The sequence below is a fragment of the Stylophora pistillata genome, chromosome 8 (assembly GCF_964205215.1).
Source record: "Stylophora pistillata chromosome 8, jaStyPist1.2, whole genome shotgun sequence".
Taxonomy (NCBI): Eukaryota; Metazoa; Cnidaria; class Anthozoa; order Scleractinia; family Pocilloporidae; genus Stylophora; species Stylophora pistillata.
In genome coordinates this window covers 13,519,392-13,544,999 of record NC_142526.1, presented here as the reverse complement: position 1 = coordinate 13,544,999, position 25,608 = coordinate 13,519,392, and the positions used below count along the sequence as shown (strand labels likewise).

General features: G+C 39.9%; 2 pseudogenes; one reads left to right on the top strand and one right to left on the bottom strand.

Annotated features, from left to right (window-relative positions):
* Positions 1 to 3,445: 3,445 nt before the first annotated feature.
* Positions 3,446 to 16,045, top strand: LOC148725090 (uncharacterized; annotated as a pseudogene).
* On the bottom strand, positions 7,819 to 12,270 carry LOC148725091 (pyroglutamylated RF-amide peptide receptor-like; annotated as a pseudogene).
* Positions 16,046 to 25,608: the final 9,563 nt, after the last annotated feature.

Below are 25,608 nucleotides of genomic sequence, written 5' to 3'. Positions count from 1 at the left end.
TATTATGTTTGCATGTAAACACAACCGTGTATTTAGACGTGATCGATAGCCCTGAAGAATACAAGAAGCTGCTCTGAAACGTCTCAGAAGAAAGGGCAGAAAACTGAAGGATTTGTTTTTGAGCGTATTCGTATGCTGGATTCCTCTTGGTTAAGTCGTTATGTGAAGGTTAGAAGAGTTACATAGAATGTTTGTAAGCTTAATACGAAGAGGATAAGATTAAATAAAGTTACACCACATGAGAAGAAGTATTTGTTGAATTGGTCTGAGGGTGTATCAAAGGATAATTAGCAGGTCGGTATTTATCAATGTTTTCTTGTAATAGACCCACGTGTCTTTGTAAGAGTCAGACACACGTATCAAACTATTGTAAATTTCAACTGAGTTCAGATATAGAGAAAAACCCTTGTCCTACTCCAATGTACATTAACCCTAGCAAAACTGAATAACGGCACCATATAGCCAAACTAATGAGTTGGTATTTGGACAAAATTCAGGACAATGTGTTGCAATCAGATTATGCTCTTTGATTTACAATAACAAACAAGGAATCAATTCTGCTAATGATCTGGTGTCAATAATCAATAGTGGAAATCAATTGTATTCAAGTTTGTCCTAGTTAGCCAGACAATCATTTTTAATGCAGACAGAATTACCCACACTTTTAAATGTGTTCGAGACTGACTATGAACTTCAATACATTGAAAGTTACACTGGACATAGTTATTTATCAAGAAGCTACAATAGAAGGATACAAGTACTGTACCTCCTTAGATAGAGCCTATCAATCACTTATATCCGAAAATTTCAACAATTTTGTCTTGGCAATAGAATATGCTGCAGTAGCCATCTATTGGGAAGGCAATGTTGGCTTGAAAATATTCGATTCTCATGCAAGGGATATTTATGGTAGAAGCCATTCTCAAGGTACATGTGTGCTGCTTGAAGTATCATCACTGAATAGCTTAGTACATTATTTTCAGACTATACATAATAATGATATCTTTGAGTTGAAAGGGGTTAAAATTGGTAAAGTTCAAAATAGTGCCCATTCTCAGAGTCATGCCTGTGAAACCAGAAAGTTCAATGAATTGTGCTGTGGCTGTCTATTCACTCTGCTACTACTAAAATCATGTAGTTATTGGAATTCAAACACCTTATCTAATGTTATTCAGTATGGCAATAAATTATGAAAATTCATCTTTGAACAAGTATTTACTGTCAGGTGATTTGCCAAAAACTGATGCTTGTGGAAGTGAAGTAAGTTTAGATCTTAAAGTGATTACAGTGAAGGAATATTGTCTGATTCAGTTGACAGCAAATCAATTCTCGAAAGTCTTGTAAGAAATAATAGTTGAATGCACAGGATTTTTTATGTGGTTTTCAGATATTTGTATGACGTGTATTCTTAAACCTACAAAAAGGTCAAAATATGTGTATTCGTTCCCTCTGGGTCTGTAATGAAAGTCGAATGCCTCTAATTGAATATACTAAAATTGTAAATGGCACTGCTTCTCTTGTTGTGGCCATCAGCAGTATTAAATATTCAGAGATTTTTCTGTTAGAAACAATATGAACTATTAAACAGTAATATTGCTTCAATCTGTTGATTTCTGACAACTCTCCTTGAGTGAACATTTAGCAAGAAACTATGACTTGGTACCAATAATAGATAAAAAATTCCCTTCTCCTTGCAGTTAAAGACAAATGCATTACCTACTCAGGGTTTGTAAGAGCCTTGAAAGTCCTCGAAGATGCTTGAATTAAAAAATTAAAAACTCAAGGCCTTGAAAGTACTCGAATTTGAGGACTATGGCTTGATTTTTGCAATGCTTTTTCTTTAGCAGTTTTCAAATTGAAAATTACAATACCTTCATGGAGAAGCTGAGACATAGTATTGGTAAATAATTTTAAAATTGCTAATGCAAACCTTTCCAAAATTGGTCCTTCAGTTTTCTAAAACTTGGCCTTCAAAGTCATTGAAAAGTCCTTGAATTTCAACTTTTGGCATCTACAGGAACCTTCTCCTATATTTTAACATATTATTTAGACTGTTGTCTAGTACCATAACAACATTCATTACATTCCAGCAGACAAAAGTAAACACCTGTAGACTAATTCGTGACCGGCAATGATGAAATTGTGTGACGACAGTAACAATGGCAATATGGCAGTCCCCTCAAGATAACTCTAGATGTGCGATATTGAAAGCCCGAGTTCACGCAGATATGCGTCTAGTTATGCATTGTAAACACGAGTCAGGTAGCTCTTCGTGCACAATGCAGCTCATAGCAAGAAATCCAAGTTTGTATTTAGTTATATTTGGCTTGCGATAGGAGTTTGTTATTTTTATCACATCGGGTCTTATGAGGTAGAATGGTAGAGTTTTAACATATTAAACGCACCTCACAATCAGGACCCTCATCATCAAGTACCTCTAGGGGGACCGAAAACCGTACTTGTCACAACTTCAACAGGGGGGGTTACCTGTGCCAGAACCCCTTGCATCTGCGCCCATATATGCAACCGGCCTGGGTGCGGAAAGGAACATCCCGGGATCAGGTGCCCCAATTTCTATGGAACAGATAATGAGCCCTCCCCAAGGGTTGGGAGGTCAATCCCCCACCACCAGAGCACCCGTCACCGAGAAAAGTAGCTTTGGTGGTGCGGTCACTCCTGTCAAAGTAGCTAACTTGTACCAGGCCTTATCCGATCGTCCTGAAAGGGAGTTGTCAACAAACTATGTTCAGAGCTGAGGGAGGAGGCTAGGATTGGCTATTCCGGTCCTAGATGCCCACGTTTGTCTAATAACTTGCCCACAGCTTATCTAAATCCTGAGGTGGTTACAAGGAATTTGGCTGATGAGGTTACAAAAGGGCCCTTTTCCTACACCCCTTTTGAAAATGTTCAGGTTTCACCGATTGGTCTTGTTCCCAAAAAACATTCGGACAAATTCCGAACAATCTTCCATTTATCCTTCCCAAAGTCTGGAACCTCTAGCATCAATTATTTTATCGAAAAGGATGATTTCTTCCTGCAATATATTACTATTAACAATGCCATTGCAGCAATTCAGAAATTGGGCCCAGGCTGCTACACGGGTAAAACAGACATCGAATCTGCTTTTCAGCTCTTTCCGGTCCACCGGATGACTGAGAACTATTGGGATGCTCTGGGGTGGGAGTTATTACTTTGACAAAGTGCTCCCATTCGGGCTTCGCTCTGCTCCATACATTTTTAATCAGCTCTCAGATGCCATTGAGTGGATTTTACTTAACAAATGTTCCATCTCCTTTGATTGCCTCATTATGGATGATTTCCTTATAGTGGAGCCACCCTGTCCTACTCATCCATTCGATTCCCTTTGTCAAGCTAGCCTGTCAAGTATAATCTTGACCTTTAAAAATTTGAATATCCCTATCTACGCTGCCAAATTACTCAGTTCATGGGTATCATACTGGATTCTGGGAAAATGGAGGCAAGGCTACCCGAGGATAAGTTGGAGAGGATCAGATCTGCTCTCTCTACTTTCCAATCTCAGCGGTCTACAAAACTGCAAGAACTTCAATCACTGATAGGCACTCTTAATTTTGCTTGCAAGGTAATTCCCCCAGGGCGACCCTTCCTACAACGAATAATTCACCTTACCAGAGGGGTTAAAAAACCCCACCATCATATAAACCTTACCAAAGGCTTCTACAAAGATATTGAAGTGTGGAAGATCTTTATTGACCAGTGGAATGGAATGGGACTATTTTTATCTCCTCTATGGAAAACCTCCGACGCCCTCTCTTTGTTTACTGATGCCTCTGGCTCCCTGGGCTATGGGAAATATTCCAGAAAAGATGGTTTCAGGGAAGGTGGCCGCCATGTCAACAACTAGGCCAGCGAGGCATCAGCATTCTTTGGCAAGAACTATATGCTATTAATGTTGCATGCCATTTGTGGGGGGCCCATTGGATATCCAAGCGCATTCTCTTCAACTGTGACAATCAGGGTGTAGTCAAGGTTATCAATTCTCGTAGATCCAAAGTTCCCCGGGTAATGGACTTAGTAAGGGACCTTACACTTTGCACCCTGCGGCATAATTTTTATTTTCGAGTAGTGCATGTCCCCGGGAGCAATAACAACATTGCAGACTCTCTTTCTCGATTCCAGATGGAACGCTTCCAGCTCGCACCTCAAGCCAATGCAACACCCTACCCCATCCCAGCCTATCGGTACAAGCTTCAGCAAAGGAAACTGAGCATTATCTGGGGATGTCCCTCGCCCAGAGCACCAAAAAAGACATATGGTTCTGGTATGCGGCAATTTTTCACTTTCTGTTCACAAATGTACGTCAGTTCACAACTTCCGATTAGCGAAGAGATCTTAATCAATTTCTCAGTCGCAATGGCTCGTTCTGTGCAATACAGCACTATCAAGAACTATTTGTCGGCGGTCAAAAATTACCATTCCAGCCATGGCTATGAGCTTCACTTATCTAATTTCCTTCGTCTCCAACTTATTCTTCGAGGCATTAAGTGTTTACAGGGGCACCAGTCTAAAGTACGCAGACCAATAACTTTACAACTGTTGAACTTTACAACTGTTGAACTGTAGGCAGCAATGACGCTTTCCTTTTTTGGCTTCTTGCGCATAGGTGAACTGACTTGCAATTCAACGTTTGACCCAAAGCACCATCTTACGAACAGAGACATAACGTTTATGCCAAGGAATTCACCTCAGTATATGCTGCTGTGATTAAAAGTGTCCAAAAACAGACCCTTTTAGACAGGGAAAAACTATTGTCATCGGAATGACAAATTCCCCCTTGTGCCCCATCTCCGCAATGGTGGCATACCTGAACTCCAGTCCCCTGTCTTCAAACTCTGGGCCCCTTTTCACCTATGTATCTGTAGTTTCCAGGCCTCCAAGTCCACGCCCAGGGCCTCAGGAGACGTAGTATTTATTATGCGCTGTAAGTGAGATCGTGGGGTGAGATATTTTTGATAACGAACAAACTAGGCGAACGATAAGCGAACTGAGAGCTAACTGTATAAGCGAACTCCAGAACATTACAGTATCTGGTGGGTTCTTATCCCGGGAGAAGCTAACAAGGGAAATCAGGCTCCTAATCAGCAAAGGGGATCTACACTCCAGCAAATTTGATGGGCACAGCTTCCGGATAGGTGCAGCTACGACAGCTGCCTCAGCAAACTTACCCCTCTGGCTCATTAAGGTCCTGGGTCGTTGATCATCTGACTGTTTTGAGAGGTATATCAAAACTCCACCCTCTGTTCTGGCACAGGTCTCCCAAAAGCTTGCAAACTAAAAACTACTGTTGAACTCATTTGCGATGATAAAGAAGACATCTAATTCGGCGTCGACACAACCAAGACCGGATCACGGAAAGGATCACGAATGGATCACGGACCGGATCATAAGTCAGAGTGCGGATCGGATCGTAGAATAAAAAATAAATAAAAAAGGATAGAGAGAACATTATGAAAGAAAGGGAATATTTGCTTGCGGATAGGATTTTTATGTTTTCTTTCCTCAGTAATTTTATTAGTACCGATAAGCATTTGTAACTTCGTGGCGAGCGCTTGTTGCGTGACAACATCCGGGCTCGTGAGATGGGGTGAAGGTATTTGTATTACACCTCTCCCCCTATAGGGATTGGGGTAACTTTTTAAAAACATGTTTTTGGTAGGACTCATGCCATCATCAGTATATTTTGTTGTATCCGTTGAAATTACATTGAAATCCGAATGGGTAAAGGGATTTTGATGTTACCTGTAAAAACAAAATCAAAGGATACAACAACATAAACTGCTCATGGTGGCATGAGCCATGCTGACTTTAAAAAGCTATTCTCATAGGTTTCAATTTTATTTTGACTCTATCATTTTCATGAGGTTACGGAAGCATCAAACATGAAATAGATATGAAAACGAATAAATAAAAAACTGATAAAATTGCAGCACTAACGGGCTGGAGAAAACTGTTTCATGCTGTAATTAAAACAAGAGCGCCCGATCGTATACATACACACAGTAATTTTTAACTTTAACTGAAGCCCTCATCTTGACGTCACCTTTTCGATCTTCTTTTAAAATCTGTTGTCGTGATATCTTAATCATTCTGCGAATCTTTGTTAACTGTAAGTTAAAAGAAAAAATCAACCAATAGTATGACGGACAAAAGCCTTAAAACTAGCACATGACAAGCTTTCGTCAGGTTCATGACCTCATAAGAAGCATGCAACATCGTGATGAGTGTTACTGCGGCATTCCCACTTAGTTATTTTTTTTACGTTCCCAATTACAGTTTTTGTGTTTTGCATGCTCATTTTTCTTAGCGCTTCTTATTCGCGTTCTTTCACTCCCGGTGATTTATATTCTGTTGGGTTTTTTCGTATAGTTCTGCTTTGTTTAATTTCATTTTGTAGAAGCCTCTCGGTAAAATTCTGGACTGGAGTTTCAGAATCTATTAGGTTAACATCGATTCCTTTCCTGCGATCAGCTCTTAGTTTTTCCGTCCTTCGTGTCCACAAATCATACAACGTTTCAACTGCGATCGACCGTAGTACAAATAAATTTTAAAGCCCGTGTGGAAACCTGACTTTGTTGGTAGTTACAATGATAATTCCCAGAAATAACGTGGAATGCGAGCTGATTTCTAAAATTTTCCGATTTTATCATTGAAACTTGTGTCAGTGTTTTACTTGATTTCTTCTAAAACCATCCTAAGTTACCCCTGAAACAATTTTGTTAATTTTACAGCTCATGAGAAACTGACAGACCAGAAACATTTTGTAAAGGGACGTGGATCAAGCATTAAAGAACCGCCCCGTACAAACTCTCCTCCTTATGTCACCACTCGTTACATATTTTCCTATGTAAAATAACGGGCTTTTGGGACTCAACTAGTGTTTTATCAGTTTTAATTTATGCTTGTAGCTAGTAGAGTTCGCATTTCTATTTAATGTCTAGCAACGGCGCATGCGAAATTATTTTATATTGTTTTTCTTTGTAGTGTTCTACTGTTGTAATGCTCTGTTTTATTCAATTAACTTCGCGTTTTTGCGTGAGGCTCTGTATGAATTACATAACGCTGTTAGCGATTTATTTTCGCCAGTATACGCGTTGTTTTTGTTGGATAATTTTTATTTCCAGTTGATTCAACCAAGACAGTCCTTACTGCAGTTCTTCTCTAGCGCCGTGTTGCTCTAATTTAAGAGTTTTACTGCCGGACCTGGTTACGCCACAAATTAAGTTCGTTTGTATTTCATTTAGTGTCTTTTTTGTTGTTGTTCTTGTTGTTGTTTTATTTTGTAATTAGATGTTTGTATTAATAATTTTTTCTGTCAAATCACAGACATCTACAAATCTTTACATCAAGTCTATCTGGCAAATAAATTAAATGTGCATTTGCTTTGTAACGTTAAACATGTAGTTACTTATCTACAGAGCTTTTCTCTTACACTCGAGCTCCAGTTTCTCATCCGATCACTACGTTTACTCTATGAGACCGCCTAAGTGTTTTCCTCGATGGAGCTGTTGGTAGTAAGCGCAATGCCAGGGTAGCTTGAATTATGTACCCTACATGTGCGATTAGCAGAGCACAATAATCTGATATAATTTCATTATATCAACAAAGTTGAAATGGTAAATTAGCCACCGTTACGATTATAAAAACTGACGTTTCGAGCGTTAGCCCTTTGTCGTAACGGTGGCCAATTTACCATTTCAACGTTGTTGATATATTGAAATTATTTCGCTACCCCCACCGACGCAGCCCCAAACAGTTTCTTTAGAAACTATCAGCCTTTATTCACAATAATCTGAGCTTTTCCCTGAAACGTTCATTCAGCAGAGCATAAATATAGGGGTTGGTGGCAGAGTTGAACATGAATAAGGTGTCAGAAACGACGTATGAGATTGAGCCAAATATGAAGAAGTCAAATTAGCTTAAGATGTAAATCAGCAATCCTGTGATCCAACAAGCTCCAAATATGGCACTGACAGTGAGCACGCTCAATGTGACTCGCTTCCTCACATTTAAGACTTCCTGAAAGAAGAAAGTAAAAACAAACTTAAAGGGCGGTGGCTTTTGGCCTGATGGCTGTTGAGCTCCTGGGAGATCCTCAGGATCAGAAACAAACTTTGCCAAACCTATCCGGTCGTCACAATAACTCAATTGCAGTGATAGTGATCCTTTCCGGAGTGCTTCTAGGATTATTTTTTGCGTAATAGTATAAACCATGCCCTGTTTTCCAATGATATTACAACACTAACTAATTTTCATTATTATTATCATTATTAGTATTAGTATTATTATTATTATTATTATTATTATCATTTGCCAACTAACGAGTAGCATTGTATCGCACCAATGATTCTAATCAACTTGCTTTAAAAGGCAACTGAGAAATCTAACATTTGATCATTTTAAACCAAAGTCCTACCTATTGTTGATAGGTGAGTTCCTTTTGCTCGTTTCGTTTGAACCACGACATGTAAACAACTTTTGAATATACAATAGTCATCACGAACAGAGGAATTAGAGCCAACAGTACCAGCACTATGGTGTCGTTTAGTGTACCCATCCACCGCTCGTGCCAGTTCCACTTACAGTTGCGAGTTGTTTTGTCAAACGTTGTAACCAGGAAGATTGGTATGCTAAAAAGCGCTCCAACGATCCAGCAAATGGGAATAACCACCTGAAATTAAACCATAGAGTGTTAGATGCCAGCATGTTCATTACGAACAGGGGCTTTCCCAACCAAAGACATTTAGGCCAAATTAGAGGAACACGAATTGGAAATGAAACATTATTTTGTTGCCTGTGCGTTACATACAATTCTGTTCACAAACCTTTACTTTCCGCATGGTAAGTGTCGCATTGCTACCAACAGCACTTGTGACAGCGTAGAAACGTTCAGTTGATATGACAACAAGAGTCAAAGAGGACGAGGCTGCTCCAATCCATGCCGCATTACCACCTGTGAGAATCATGCACAGCACTGATCCGATGGCTTTATTTGGATGGATGAATGCTTTCTTCAGAATATGATTTGGTGCTGTGAATATCGCGAACACGATGTCCGAGACCGCTAGGTTGACAAGTAGGTAGTATTGTAATCTTTATTTAGACACGATCAATTCATCAGCCTATAAAAATACATATCACATACGCTAAGATATTTAAAATTAAAACTACATACTATTTCCGTGAATGCCGTGCGTTAGACTTTAAAAATGTCATTGATCTTACGTTTAAATAACCCCAGAGACTCTGTGTTCCTTATATCGCGTGGTAAACTGTTCCATAATGTGGCGCCATTGTAGCTAAAGCTTTTTCTGTAATAATTAGTGCGCGGTAGTGGAACATTAAGCTTATTTTCAGAGTCCCTGAGGTCATAAGCAGAGTCACGCCACGTAAACTTTGAATAGAGATACCTTGGAGCTAGCCCGTGCAGACATCTAAACATCATGGTGGCTTTATGGATTTCCTGCTGGCGTGCAAGATTTTTCCACCCTAAAAACTCGAGTAGCTCAGTTGCATCAGCATCATAGTTAGAGAATGTCAACACACGGGCTGCTCTATTCTGCAATTTCTGCAGTTTGTCTCGTAGCGTTTTCCCACAGCTACCCCAAACAATGTCACAGTAATCAAAGTGAGGTTTTACTAAAGCTTGGTAGATGAGATGTAAGGTTGATGCTGGGATCAGGTGCCAAATTCGCTTTAGGGCCCCGATACCAGAGGCGATCTTTTTCGTTAGTTTTTCGATGTGACTATGCCAATCGAGTTTATCGTCTATTATTACACCAAGCGATTTTGTAGCTGAAACCTGGCTCACTTGAGTATTGTTCATTCTAATTGTTGGTGAAGCTGTGAGAGTATTCAGTGTCTGCCTCGACCCTATTAGCATGAATTCGGTTTTAGTCGTGTTCAACTTGAGTTTGTTCGCTTGTAGCCAGTTGAAGACGTTTTCTAGGTCTTCATTTAGACAAAATGATGGGAGTCCTGCGAAATAAATGCGAATTATGCATTATAAAGACGTGTCAGGTGGCTCTTCGTGCCCAAGGCAGCTGATGACAAGAAATCCAAGTTTATATTCCGGTATATGTGGCTTGCTATAGGGGTTTGTTGTAAGTGTTAGTTTAAGAAAGACATATTCCTTCTTAATTAAGCCTTGATATAAATTTGTTTGTTATACGTGATTCAACGAAACCTAAAAGGTATTTTTCTAGTAACGAGATAGTGACCTGGGCGTGGGATAGGCACTACGCCTACAATAATTCGTCGGTGTTGTGCCAGGAAGTTGCGTGAAACGCCTTAAAGTTTCCTCTACGCTCTAAGCACACGTCCTAAATCGATATATGTATGAGTACATTTTAGTCTTCAATTAGTTAGTTTCTACGTATATGGAAGTCTGCTGCCGCTATCTTCTTTGGTACAAGCGGAAACCAAAAGTAAGTCATTTTACTCTATTGTAAGTCCGCTCAGTCAAGTTTCCAAGATCTACAATTGCAAGTTTCTATATCATTAATCAAAATTGGAGCAATAGATGTACGGAAATGAGATGCACAATCTATGGATATTATTTGCAATGGAAAAGGAAAGCTATATGAAGAGATTTACACTATTCATATCGTCACGCTATTAAAGCTGTTTATGTTTACATCGAGTTATTTTGTCCAAACCATACATTTATGATTCGGAAGTTATGGAGTTTATCTATGATTTAGAAGTTTGAATGCTTATATCTGTTCTCAAGCTATTGTATGTCATCGATGTTATTGTACGCTATTATGTTATTTTATGTTTAGATTAAGGTAGAGTCTGCAATATCTTTATTTTAGTTCGGACCTACAGTTTCGACTAAACTACCCTGAATGCTACCTGCAACCTCTACAATCTACAACAGATACATTTACATCTACGAACTTTGCCTTGTGCAATCGCCGTTACATCCGAAATTTCGTTATTCGTTACCCTAGATGGTTGATTCAACTATTCCAGATTCTACCAACTACTATTTGTTACATTGTATATAGTCGTTATTATTTAGTCTGTTCAATAAATCATTTCAAATCAACTGTCGAGTTCGAATTATCTACTTGTACAAGGAGACTCGTGTGATTGGCGAAGCTTGGAGCATCCGCGGCCTCCGAATAAGTATTCGCATTCACAGTAAGATGGAATGGCAGAGTTCTAACATATTGAACGCACCTCATATCTCTATTTTTCTTTAGGACGAGATAGACCAGAAAGTTACCAGCGATGTTGGCAATGATAAGCAGCAACAATATGGTTGTCACGGCAATCTCAGCTGGTTCAGAAATTATTATAGGCTGTGAATGACAAAAGAGTTGTTTCTAGGCCGCGTGTCATGTTCAAACGAATCAACTATACTGTTTTTCCTAACTTTCCATTTATCATTTGAATATTTTGTTCCTGTCTTACTTTGGTTTATCATTTGTGTGCTGAAAGCTGTATGGTTTTGGGTAGTCTGTACTCATATCAACACGACATTCGCCATCACAGTGATCAAAATACTGTGGACTCGTGAAGCACACCTGAGTGAGTCCGCAACAAATTTTGAGAGAGATCCCTCCATATCAATTCAAACAGCCTAATAGCTGAGTTTGCCTTCCAAATAGTTTACCAAATAAACTGTACGAAAATATCCTTCAGCCGACATTGGACTATTTTATTCACTTTAACCCACGAATCAGATTAGATGCCATATACTACACGCAGAGGGTCGCTCTCTAATTCGACAACTCCACAACACACTTCAAAGAGCTCGTGGTCTCTGGAACACAATTCATGTAAGAATCAGTCCTTCTCTTACATCCTCCCCTCCCTAATAAGCCTGAAACTCCTGATTCAGAGTAAACTATTGAAACAAACCATTCTATGAAACTTGAGACGCTGAGTTCTCAAAACAAAACAGAAAACACAAATTTCATAAAAGGGAGGATGTCGTAACGTTCCGCCGCGATGCCTTTGCCCCTTTAAAAGAGATCTCTCCAGTGATGTGGTAATGGTTGAATCCAGGTTCCTTATCCGCTCCTTTTCCATGTTCTACTTTGCTTTAAGCGTCTGAAGACGTGCGATGATCTTCTGTACACTGCTGAGAACCCACTCGCTATACCGGTCTGGAGATCTCCTCACTCGCACTGGTCTCTGACTCTGGGACGTGGCATCCTCTTCCTCCACGTCATTGCCACCTCCTACGCAGTTAACATAATATCTTTGGTCTGGGGCATTCATTTTACTTTCACCTTTTCACTGTGGGGTGATGTAATTTTTTACGAGTTGGGTATCTATATCATTTTCACTTTCTTTCAGCATACTTCCCTCGCTGGGTGCATCTATTTCGAATTTACTTCCTTTACCATTACGCACATCACGAGTAGCAGTTGGAACGTCCACACTAAAGCTTAGAACCACCTTGATCATTGGCCTGAAAAATATCGCTGTCACAGGGCCTGACGTAAATCATCATCTGGGGGCTCAGGATCTCCAACATTTTGTTCGTCTTGACATCCGCTTCTGCTCCTTCCGAACTTCTGGTAGAAGACTCTCTGCTAGCAGAGCGAGAAACTCAGTCGTAAAAACCGAGAATCTCTAGGTCTAATGATGTAAGCGATTCCGAAACTGATTGTACAATTCTTTAAATTGCATAGCTGGTTTTTCAGCGGCTTGAAAAGAAATTAAGGCACGGAGAAACCTGTTATTTTGTCTGAACATGTGACGATTTTCGAAGAATTTGAATAAATCATTTTTGCACACATTTTACGCATGCATGTTGTTTTTGAAAAAAATCTAAAGTTATTCCATGAATAGTATAATTAAGTCATAACATGATTTTCTTCGTGAAATGTGGGATAACTTGATACTAAGAAATTAAACGGAAGTTGTTACAGACTCTTAAAATAAAGAGAATAGAGACTGTGTTGATGTTTCTTAACCATATTGAATTTTTGGATGGGACGGTCACTTAGACACTTAATAAATAACCTGAGTAATTACTTTATATTCAGAGTAGAGTTTTCATTTCTTTGAATGACAATTCATGACAATTCTCTATGACATTCAGAAAACTCGAAATAAAAAAGGGATTTAGGACAGGAGTGGCGCACAAAAAGTTATTTATTTATTTTGCAATGAAAAGTTGTTTCTTCGTCAAGTGTTAGTTATTGTCGAATACTTTGTAATGGAACTGTAACCTGAGGATTCACTAAACCGAACACTTAACAATTATAACAAGAGACTTAATGCTTTACCAATGCCACTTAAAATCCTGTCTCCTGAATACGGGAAGATATCTGTATTTGTTTCTATCTGAAATTTCGGTTTTTGAGAGGATTAATAGTGGTAATTGAATTGAGGGGAGTGCAATTTGGGCTGAAATCATACGCGGGATTTCAAAATCGAACGAGCGCGCAGTGCGAGTTCCATTTAAAATCACAAGTATGATTTCAGACCAAAATTGCACGACACGAGGTTCAATTACCGCCTTATTGCATCCATTTTGAAATCGCCCAAATACAGGACTTGGTCAATTCAAAATATTTTACTGGTGCAGTACTGAACCGGTTTTTTAAATAATAAGTGGAACCGGAAACGATTTTACATCTTATTTTGTATGCAAAACAGAAAGACTGACGTCATGTGTCAAAAACTCAGTCAAGCGTAAAATGATGCGATTTAGAGCAAAAAATAGTGCTATTCGTCAATAAATCCCACCAATTAGAGCCAACCAGATTATAGGGACCACCAGTGATTTCAAAATGGTGTAATAAAGCGATGAACACCATGTTAATGAACTTTGTTATAAAGTAAGTTATTGCACTTTGTTATCAACACCACTCGTCGCACCTTGTAATAGAATGATCGATAGATGGTCTGAATGCAAGTAGACCTAATGATAATGATCTGCCGCTGTTGCCCTAAGAGAAAAGCGCTCAGTTATACCTTAATGTAGTTTAACCTAACAAGTTAGACCGGCTTTAAAGAATAAAAAGTATACATTTGGAGCAAGGAAGTCACAATCGTGCAATCATTCGTACCCCATTACTGAGCCCCGGGTAGGATTCGCTGACTTGACATAATGCTAACGCTTATTCTTTAGCTTTTATCCTTTGTCTGATGTTTTTGCAATAACTTCGCTAGTTTTCCTCCTGTACAAAGCCCAGTACTATCATATAACCTGGGAATGTTCAGTGTTTTTAATGACGACTAACTTCTCTGAGTTCTGTTTTTGTCTTTGTTAATTTTCCGGTGTCAGTTGCAGGTGATTGAAGACGATGATGAAGGTTTGGATTATCACGTATCTGTCAGAGCAAAGCTCTATAAACTTTATGGAACTCTTCAAGAGTAAATATTCACGACTTTTCCGTTACCAGATACTTTATTCTAAGAGCTTAGAGGGAAATCAAGTATTTCATGATCTCAACTTTTGCAGTGGTGCGAGCTTTAAACCACGCTTCGTTAGATGATTTTTAATTTCAAAAGAAACCTGCTACTTCCTTAACCTGGCTTAAGATCTGAAAGAGAATCTGATCGATTTACAAAATAGGACAAAGCCCTTACCATTTAAAGTTGAAAATGAGTTTTGGGGGTCAAACTAAACCGCACTTATCTTTTTAATTGCAATGCGGTGTAGTTGATTTTGTTCTCAAGAACTAACTAAATCTAAAAAAACGAACATAATCTGACCACAAACATAAGAAACCCAAAGTTACCTGAGTGTATATACTTTCGACCTTCTTTGACTCAGTTGTAGACTCGACTTCTTTGTGTCGCACTGCCTAATAATCTTGCACTTTGAAATGATCGCCACACTTTGTACTAATGCTTGTCAAACATTGTCATAAAAAAGCTGTCACAATTGGTAATAACAAACCATCGCACTTTGTAATAGAATGATTGATAGATGGTCTGAATGCCGGTAGACCTAATGATAATCATTACCCTTGTGAATAAAGATGAGAAAAGTACGAGTATGAATGAGGGAATGAATGAATTCCTTATCTATATTCCGGCCTTTCTATACAATATTCAAAGGCGCATTCCCCCCCATCAACTTTGATAGACACTACACAAAGATAGACCACAACACCGGGCACTACGTGCCCTACTCTTTTCGAACAGTGTGTGGGTTCTTTAACGTTCCACAGATTTTTTCACATACTAGGGCTTGTGAGACGGGACCTCCATTTATCGTCCCTATCCGAGAACACTAGAAAGTCTAACCATTTGCAGATATTATTACAAAGGCAGCACTTTCTTCTCAGTTGTTTAAAGACCCTGAGTGTTGGTCTGGCCGGATTTGAACTCACGACCTTCCGCACAACAGTCCGGCGCTCTACCAATTGAGCTAACCGGGAGGCGGTTAGTAACAACAATAAACAATAAAAGTAATAATGGTAATAGTAACAGGGATAATAAGGACAACAGTAATAGTTTTAACAATGCTGAGTTAAGGTCAATTTCAGATCCAAAGCTTTGATCCAGATCGAAAGTTCTATTTGGTAGTATCAACAACGGATTGATAGAAACTCTCTTTTCGAAAAAATTTCAATTTCTCTATTGCGAATGTACTATGCAGCTAATTAGCTGTCGTGCTTTTATTGCATGGCGTCTTGTATCGGCCTAATTTGGTCGAATAATCTTTTTCACCAGCTAAAAATACTAAAATGAAACGAAAATGGAAAATAATCAATTAATACCATGAATGAACACCACTGCGATGGGTCATCAAGCAGGAATCTAGGTGTTCATCCAATGTAGCTGGATTATCTTTACCTCTAGCCTTCAACATACTCCTTAGGGTCTTATGAAGATTTTATACTCGGCCGTTGCCCTCAGGGTGATAAGTGCTCGTGCGCGTTTCACTCAGCAGCTGGCCAATCTTGGAGAATATCTTGGACTCGAAATTACGGCCCTGTTCGCCATTAATGGTGTCAGGCACACCAAATCTGCAGATCCAGTTCCTTACAAGCAACTTTGCACAAGTTGTGGCACGCTGGTTGGAGATTGAAAACGCCTCAGCCCATTTGGTAAAACTGCACTGAACTATAAAGATGTAGCGGTTTCCTCTCCGTGACGGTGGCAAGGGACCAAAAAAGTCAATATGAATGAACTGCATGGGGTTGCCAGAGGGCAATGACGGTAGTGGTGTTTTGGGATTTGCTCTTGGCTTACACTTGGCCTGGACAGATATCGATCACAATTACGATGCACCTATTTAGTCATGCCAGGCCTCCAGAATCTACCTTTCATCTTCGTTAGAGTCTTCATATATCCCTGGTGGGCACCAGCAACGCCATCATGAACTTTGACAAGGGCCTTCTCCACCAACCGTTTTTTTCAGAAACATCCTCAGTGTAGCTTGAATAGTGTGGCCAGCCGGCTTAATATAGGGAACCCCGTGTTGCAACAACAACAATTCAAACTGTGCCCATACAGCAGGGGTAGCATAGTTCATTGATTGAAGTTCCTCAGCACCTGGTTTCCTCCACTCCTTCAACAAATAGCTGAGCACCACGCCTAAATCTGTATCATCTCCTTGGGATTGGGCAACCACTTTGGGGACCAACAATTTTTCACTTGACTTGGGGTTTTACTGGCTGGAAAGTCTCTGATAACAGTAGCAACTTGTGCTTGTCTCGATGGAGTACACGATGGACAATTCCCATGCTGTCGTCTGGGCCTTCTAGACTAGGCGTCTGCATTGTTGTGTTGAATCTGATACGGGTCACTTGTCCTTAAGGCTCTTTGAAAGGCATTAACCAGATTAATGAGTGATGCTCAGTCTTCAGGCGGAATTTTTGTCCCAACAAGTAATAACGAAAAGGGTCCATAAAGGTCACCAGAGCAAACATCCCTAATCGAAATGTGCAATAGTTCTTTTCGTACTCATTCAAACAACGACTTCGATCAGCTATCACGCGCTCAGTCACATCTGTTTGGAATTGAGATAAAGCAGTGCCAATACCCAGGTATTGGCTGGCATCTGTGTCAAGTATGAATCACCCTGTAACAGGGCTAAAATCGGGGTATGCCAAGACGGGTGCAACGGTCAAGTGATGTTTCAGTTCATTGAAGGCACTTTCTTAAGCTTGTTAATAATAATAATAATAATAATAATAATGATAATTTAATATTTTTATTGCGCAAATTAACATGTGGATATGATCAAATGCGCATCACAACACTTTTCGGGGGACTTTGGCCGGACTGCATCAATCGAAGGAAATTTGTTTGAAAATCCTCCCTCCCCCCGATTTCCCAGTAAACAGGCCAGACCACATCACAGTAATCTCGTAAGTGGGTTCTTTAACGTCCCCTGCCTAACCAAATTAACTAATCAATAGATGCAGGAGACAAATGTTCTATTTGCCACTGAAAGGTCACACCCTTCCGGCACAATCTATAGAGGGATTCTGCGATGACTAAGAACCCAGAAATAAAACGCCTATAGTAGCCTTCAAGACCAAAGAAGCTTTGTAGCTCTTTCATGTCCATTTGGGTTGGCCAGTTCTGAAGTCTCAGCCTTGCCAGGGTCAGTTTTGATCCCTTTTGAAACTTCTCCCTTTAGAAACTGACACTTAGTTGGCTTCGGCTTAAGACCAGCAACTCGCATCCTATCAAACACCAACCGTAGGTGACGTACATGTTCCTGAAATGAATGGGCCCATATGATTATATCATCCTAATACACAAGATAATGTGTCCAAGTCAGTCCAGTGAGTGATAGACTCATCAATCTGGTAAGGCTGGCTGGCCCATTCATGAGACCAAATGGCATAACCCTCTATTGAAATTGTCCATGATGGGACAAGAACGCTGTTTTAGGTTTGTGGTTTTTCTTTTTTTTAATTGCATCTATCAATACCCAGACGCTAAATTGAGACAGGAGAACCACTTACCACTACCCAATGCTTCCAAGACATCATCAGTCTAAGGTAATGGTTTTGCATTTTTCTCTGTGCACAAATTCAGTTGGCGTTTATCACTGCACATTCGATACCTTCCATCACGTTTCCTAACCAGACCAACTGGGCTACTCAAGGGGCTCTCTGACTCCTGATCTCTACCATGCGCTAGCAGCTCGTCCATCTTGTAGTCGCAAATCCACAACTTATGTATAAACTCCAAACAATCGAGATCACTTACACGATTCGATTATATAGGAGCTTTAAGGAATCGGCAGTCAGTCAAGCTAATGAAAACTACAATTAAAACAACATGTCGACTCGTTTCTCCTCGTTTATTCTCTGAGCCTGCTGTGCCTTATAGGAGGCACAGGCTTCCCAACACTAGAACAAGAAATCTTTTTAAAAAATGAAAATGTTCAATAAAAGGTAACAACACATCTGTGTATCTACGATTTCCCTCATGTGCGGTGATATACGACGAGGAAGCTGCTTAATTTGAGCATGGACACCAGTATGAATTTCATGTTCCATAAGATCTGATCTTCCTAGATCAGAATTCTTCATTGCAAATATGCCTTCGTATTCATCTATCAGTAGAGAAAATTGCCTATTCTGCTCCTCTGAAAGCCCGTCTGAATTTAGATGAATGACTTTGGCCCTCCAATTCTCTCTTTCTTTACTTTCCTGCTTGTCTTCCCCCAGACTCCTGTCTATGACTGCACAGTATGGATAGTTAAAAGGTGATGGACTTGGGCCAACTTCGAAAGGAGTAGCGCTGCTATTTACACCGCTGACAGGATGTTATTCAGCAACAAGGAGATGTGATCGTAATCTGACAACTTTGTCGGAGAAGTTGGCCCCTCGAAAAGGAGTCTGTCCTGCCTTTGATACTACTAGGTAACGAGCAATACCTATCTCAAAATCTCCCTATGGTGTTTTAAGTGAACATGCCTATAGAGGACTCAGACTACCGTGGTATTAATGTTACTCCCGTTATTGCCCGGTTGTTCGAGAAGGTCGTGTATCGTACACAAGCACAGTCAGTCATTGAGAGCAACCTGAGCCACACCCAATTTGCATATAGACAAGCGGGTAGTTGCACAAATGCCTTGCTCGCTATCCAGCACCAGAAATACAAGTATTTAGATAGTAGTGACTGTAGCGCAGTGCGTATTTTTATCATGGACTTCAGTAAGGCTTTCGATTTTGTGAACCATGCTATTTTGTCTGCCAAACTGAAACAGCTGCCTCTAAATCCGTACATTATCAATTGGTATCATAGTTTCCTCTATGCAAGACAACAACGTGTTGTTAGTTATAATTTTTTAGGACAGTGGAAATCTGTCAATAGAGGAACCACACAAGGTAGTGTAAGCGGACCGTATCTTTTTAATATATTTTTGAACGATTTGGAGATTTTTTTTAATGGTTGCCCTGTGCTTTTTAAATATGCCGATGATTCCACTATTCTTTCGCCTATCACTAGGAATAGTGACCCGTCTGCCGACTTAGTAGGACAGTTCTTAACATGGTGTAAAGACAATAGAATGGTCTGCAACCCTTGCAAATGTAAAGAGCTGGTTGTTAGAAAGAAAAATCATGATGTACTCTACTCTCCAATTAATAATATTCCCCAATGCAATAGCCTCGTTTTACTAGGAGTAACTTTACAGTGTGACGGAAAATTTGATGAGCATGTAAGAACTAAGCTTGTCAAAGCAAACAAGTGTTTACACGTCCTACGAACATTGAGAAAGGAACATTACTCTCAGGCAGAGATTGATCATCTTTTTATATCCATTGTTTTGGCTAATTTTAGCTATGAACTTTCAGTCTATGGGGCATCTGAGTCCGATCTTACGGTTGTACAAAATTTTTTAGACCGATGTCATAAACGCGGTTTTATCTCATTTCCAGTTTTTATCAAGAACCTTTTAAACAAACAAGACCGAAACATTTTGAAGAAACTAAAATCAACGGATTGCCACCCCCTGAAAGACATCATTCCTGTCCAAAAGACATATATACACAATCTTAGAAAAAAAGGCTGCGCGCGCCCGAAAATTAATACACAGCGCTTTATGAACACCTTTGTAAATAGGTTGATCTTTAAGCTCCATTTATTGTAATGACATACTTTTTAATTCATAATATGTAGGTAGATTTCTGTAGTTTTTCCAATTCATTGTAACATAAGATATGTAGTTTTATCTTATGATGGAATATAGACTTTTATTTATTATGGTTCTCTTGACCCATCCAGGATCCCAGGGTTTCCAGAATTCTGTTCATAACCTCCTTCTAATCTAGCTCTTATCACTTGTTTAGTACCAGGTTCTAGCTCTGCATCAGCATATGAAAAGATTCAACAAAACAGTTAGTGCAGCCTTGCAGTATCTGTTGGGATTTTCGAATCTTCTACCACAAGGGTTCCTGTGTCACAGTGAATTTGACACTCATAGTGTTGAAAGAAATCTGAACCAAGTACAAAGTCATTGGCCAAACCTCACACTATCAAAACAAACCAGGAGTATTCAAACGTTCTCACACGAATTCGCGCTTCAGTTTTCCAGAACAGTCAGCTCATTGCCATTGCCTGTAGTGAGTCTCTCAGCAGTTGGCCTAGGTATTAAAACGGTTCCTTTTTTTCCACTCAAAACGCTGACAGTAGCACCAATGTCCAAAATTACACACATCAAACGACGATTAACAAGTCCCGAATGTAAATTTCAGTCTCTGATAAGACGGACAGCGCACTTTCATTTCGAGATGCACCGAAATTCTTTATAATAAAATCAGTTCTACAGAGGCTACCTAACCTTATCCTATGGGGATTGGTTGGCCCTCTGCAAAGCCCGTCTTACGTTTCTCGATACTTTGCACAAAGTGACTTTGTCTGTGGCAAGAATAGCACACCGCGACATCTCCGCGCCTTGGGGTTGTTGTTGTCCTTGTCTCGTTTTTTCTTTCCAGCTCCTGAATTTTCCCGTTCATGCCTAGAACAAGTTCCTTGGGTGCCTGTGCTAGCTGTTGCAAGTCAATGTTCCCTTCGTTCGGTTCACTCTTCATAAAAATTTCCGGCTTGTGTTCCGGCAGAAAATCTAGCAGTTAACCGCCTTTGGCGCCTTCGGGTATTTTCACTTTGTCTTTGTTTATTTTGTCGGCTCAAAATCTTTGTCCGCTGCCACCGATGTACGATAATATCCTTCAGCCAACACTGGAATATTATTAACACTTTAATCCCCGAATCCCAGCTTGGAAGCCTAAAAACTACACGCCAAGGGCCGCTCTCTAATTCGACGACTCTAAAACGCACTTCAAAAACCTTGTGGTCTCTGGTACTCAACTCGTGTAAGAGATACCGTTCAGTCCTTCTCTTACAAAACGCTGTTATTATCATTAAAATTTAAAAACATTTTCAAGTTCCAAAATGGGGAAAACTTGTCAAGCTACAGAAAATACTGTGTACTTGGATATTTGGCAAAATGAGATCGGAGGTCAAAGCGCAGGTGCATTAAGAGAAAGTGTTCAAAATATAATGCTAAATAATTTGAAGTTATACGGATAATCCAAGCCTGCCGCTTTTTACGTTTCCAAATTCGCTCTCGGCGCAATTTTAGTCTTGCTACCGTTACTGCAGGCAATATGTCATGCTTGTCGTTTACAAATTTTACAAAGCGTTTCGTTTACAACCCTTCTCAATGAAGGCAAGGAGCGGTTTTTAAACATGATCTGATCTCAATTTGATATTAAACTGCAGCGCTTGAATAGCACGGTAGATGTGAATCCTTTAACGCAAGTTCTTCCGAGTCGAAAAAGGGGAAAAAACAACGAAAAAGAGCATCCGAAGAAACTGTTATATATCGACAAGGAATTGCATGTATCCACATAGCTACAAAGGGTTATTGAGGAGCGTTTCGAATTGCCTGCGGCCTCATTTTCAAAGCCAATCCTGGTGCCATTCCTAGACCAGCATTAGAAGATGAATTGGTTGGACACGGAAGAACGCCTCTCGCGTTATCGGAATAAGTTTTAAAAGAGTCATCGATAAATGAAAAGAGGAAGCACAACAATGGAAGAAGAACAACTCAGAATGGAAATAAATTGGATGATGATCATCAGCGAAGATTAATTACACGCAGCACATAAACAACTTAACACATATCAAACTGTTTCCCCACTGCGATGGACATTTGTTTTTGTCGGTTCCAGCCTGGCGCGGCCGCTAACCCAGATGCCCTCCTGAGCAAATTTTCAAAATGGCGGACAAGCCAAAGAGAGAGATAAGAGAACCAAAGCGATTCTGCAACGAATACTCAGCATACACCCCTGTTAAAAAGGCCATTTCACAGACAAAAGATACAAAATTGTATGATGTTATATGCCTCCCGGTTAGCTCAATTGATAGAGCACTGGACTGATATGCGGGAGGTCGAGGGTTCGAGCCCCGGCAGGACCAATACTCAAGGTCTTTAAATAATTGAGAAAAATATGCTGCCTTTCTATAACATCAAGAAATGGTTTAGATATTCTAGTCTTCTCGGATAGGGACGAATAAATGGAGGTCCCGTCTCCTGCAGGGTTAGGGATAGGAGACGTAAATTTCCCACGCACGAGATTACTGTGTGATGGATGTCCTCCCCTGGGGTAGGATGGGTGGGTGTTGTCTTGCGATTATATGAGGGTCTTAATGGGGTTAACCGATAGGCATAAAATGGCCAAAAATTAGTCGATAGCCGTAAAAATTGAAAAATTTTAACCGTTAGCTGCAAATGGGGTCAAAAGAGGTAACCGTAAAAAAAATTGTTCACCAAATTTCTTAATTTTAAGGAAGGTGCTAAACTTACTTATGACCCGTTTCATTTCTTATTTTGCAGACTTTGACTCTGTACATGTCGTACATGTAGTTCATACGTTTATAGGCCAAGCTCGTATCAAGGACCCCTCGATAGTCTCCCTTGACCTCACTTGGCCTGCGTTTTGTAGGACAAGTTGAAAGCTTTTTGTTTTGATCTCCAATTTCTTCACCCAGTGTGCATGTGAGTTGAACGATGTCGGTATTGAAAGCTGTTGATAGTTTTTATCGAACGGGCGAGGAAAGGCCAAGCGAAAGATACAAGGCAAGACTCAAAGTCCAAGAAGAGCATCGGACACTTTCAGCGTTCAAGAAAAACGTTAATGACTTTCTCGGTCTTAACGAGCAAGCCAGGAAGTTCGGTCTTACGCAATTTGACCTTAAACTTTACCGCCTCGCCAAAATCAGCGGCAAGATAGAAAATTATTCTTTATCGACCCAGCAGCAGCTAGATCTGGAACTACCCCTGTTGCTTGACTCAGATAGTGAAAGCGAGCTGATCAGTAACTACTCTTAAAGTTATGAATTTTGTACGTGACTACTAGGATGCCGCGTGGCAAGACATTTTTGCGGGTCTTTTATCTTGCAGATTGCAGAAACTAAATTAGTTTCCCACATGTTTGGGGAGCTAATTGTTTCGATAGCAAAAGACTGGTTTTCTTGGTGAGGATTAATATTTGTTATTTTCAGGAGATCGCGAGCTTGAAATACCTGAGTAAAGCAACTAGCAGAGATGTCACTGTTTGCAAAACGCTTACTGTTGATCACTAAGGCATGGGTCGCACTTGGCGCAAAGTTTGGTGTGAATGTGGTCACTTTGGTGTAAAAATCTGTCATCGGGGCACATTGCCTGATGCGACTCTAACTTTTCCAGTTCGCAAAAACTTTGAAAACCGGCCAAAACATCAAAGACGCCGTAGTATTTGGGTGGGGCAGGAAGATTTCGGAAAACTCGGGCTAAACAATAGCTATCACAGCGGTACCTATCATCGCTTGTCAGTAAACAGCAAACGACTCGACTGGTCGCGGAACTGACCAGGCATATTGCGCTCGAAGTAATCTTCGCTGATGTCGATTTCTCGCTCTCATCATAGCGGCAGTCAAAACAGTTAAACAGGCGTTAACCCATCTTTCATAGATCATACCAAAGACAAAAAAGCGCTCGTGATTTAACTGAATAAGAAGAATAAGCATCATCGTGATCGTTATTAACAATGCTTCAACGGGACGCATTTTTTTAACTTTTGTTTTCCTTTTTCAGCTCACTGCTCTCTCCCCATAGCACATCGATAAACGTGTGTCTGGTTTATCAAAGTGTCATCACTGACATTTTTTCACCTAGTGCGACCCCGATAGTTGAAACCAAAAGTCTGCTTTCCGGTTGCGGTTTCAAATTTTGTGTGGTTTTTTCGCCGGCAAAGTTGAAAACTTTGCCCAAGTGCGACCCATACCTTAAGTATTGAAAAGCCCCTTGGGGAATACTAATAAAGTAAAGTTGCCGGTAAACATTGTCAATTTGTAAGCTGCTGCAGACAGTCGTTCTCTACAGTCCTTCGCTATCGTAAAAAACACTGGACCCTGAAATTTGTTTTTTGTTTTTGTTTTTGTTTTTTTTTTTTAACTGCGTAAAATAATGTTAGAAGTGGTATGATTTATCAAATATTAAATTTTTTCCAAATAATAACTCATTTAAGCCTGAGATGACCATAACACCTTTATTTTGTTTTAAAGATTAAAAAAGCACAGGTTTATTAATATTTAACCTTTTGGAACCAAAGAAATTAATTTTTAACTTTTTTGTTAACCGTAACTGTAAAAAATTAACTGATAGCTGTAAGAGAGCCAAAATTTTAGCCGATAACCGTAAAAGCTAGCACCCCATTGAGACCCTCTTATATAAGCCTCTGGCTCGGGCAATATGGGCAACCATGCCCCACGCAAAGACATTAAACTTGATTACAGGATTGATAACAGGATGTTGAAGTCACGGAGGTTGACAAACCCAACAAGAAACTGAAAATTCACTACATTGGCTACAGTACACGCTTCGATGAGTGGAGACCCTTCGGGGACGGTGAAGCATCTGAATATTTTCCGTTCGTTCGTAAAGAAAACCTGTTTATTCCATCGAAAACATCCCTTGAGGATACAACACAATCATTTTACTGCCAACTGTTTCGGGAAATAAAGAAAAAGCTTTGGTCTGGAAGGCGAGAGGACCCTGATATAAACATAGACCTCAACGTTGATCAGAATGTTTTTATGGAAGGTCTTGGTTGTGTTTTCCCCGGTATTGTTCATAGAGGGAAGGTGGTTTACCGATTGCAGTCAAATAGGCTGCTTGATTCATATCTTGGGCTGAAGTGGGACGAAAGAATTTTTTAATCCAGCTGGAGGTTTTGCCTATGTAATTCCAGGAACTGTCAAATACTGGCTGGGGCAAAGAAGTCCAATCAGAGAATACAAAATCATTGGGGAGCAATACATTAAATCAGAAGTTGAAAACGGTTACTTTATTAATTTTCAGTTTGTAAGAGGTGATGGTAACAGGAACAACTACCATGCAAACAGATGAAATAACAATCATTCAATCACTGAAATAACAATCAACCAAAAATATGGAAATGACAATTTGTAATGGATTTATGAGAAATGAAAGGTGATCTTATCGTGACTAACATTACCAAACTGAGGGAAGACTAGAGTCAGTAAATCCTTAAGCACGAAATTTTTTGTTTTGTAACATACTGGCATTAATTTAATTCTAGTTAATTTAAAGTTGACATCTCGGCTTCTATTTACCACTTT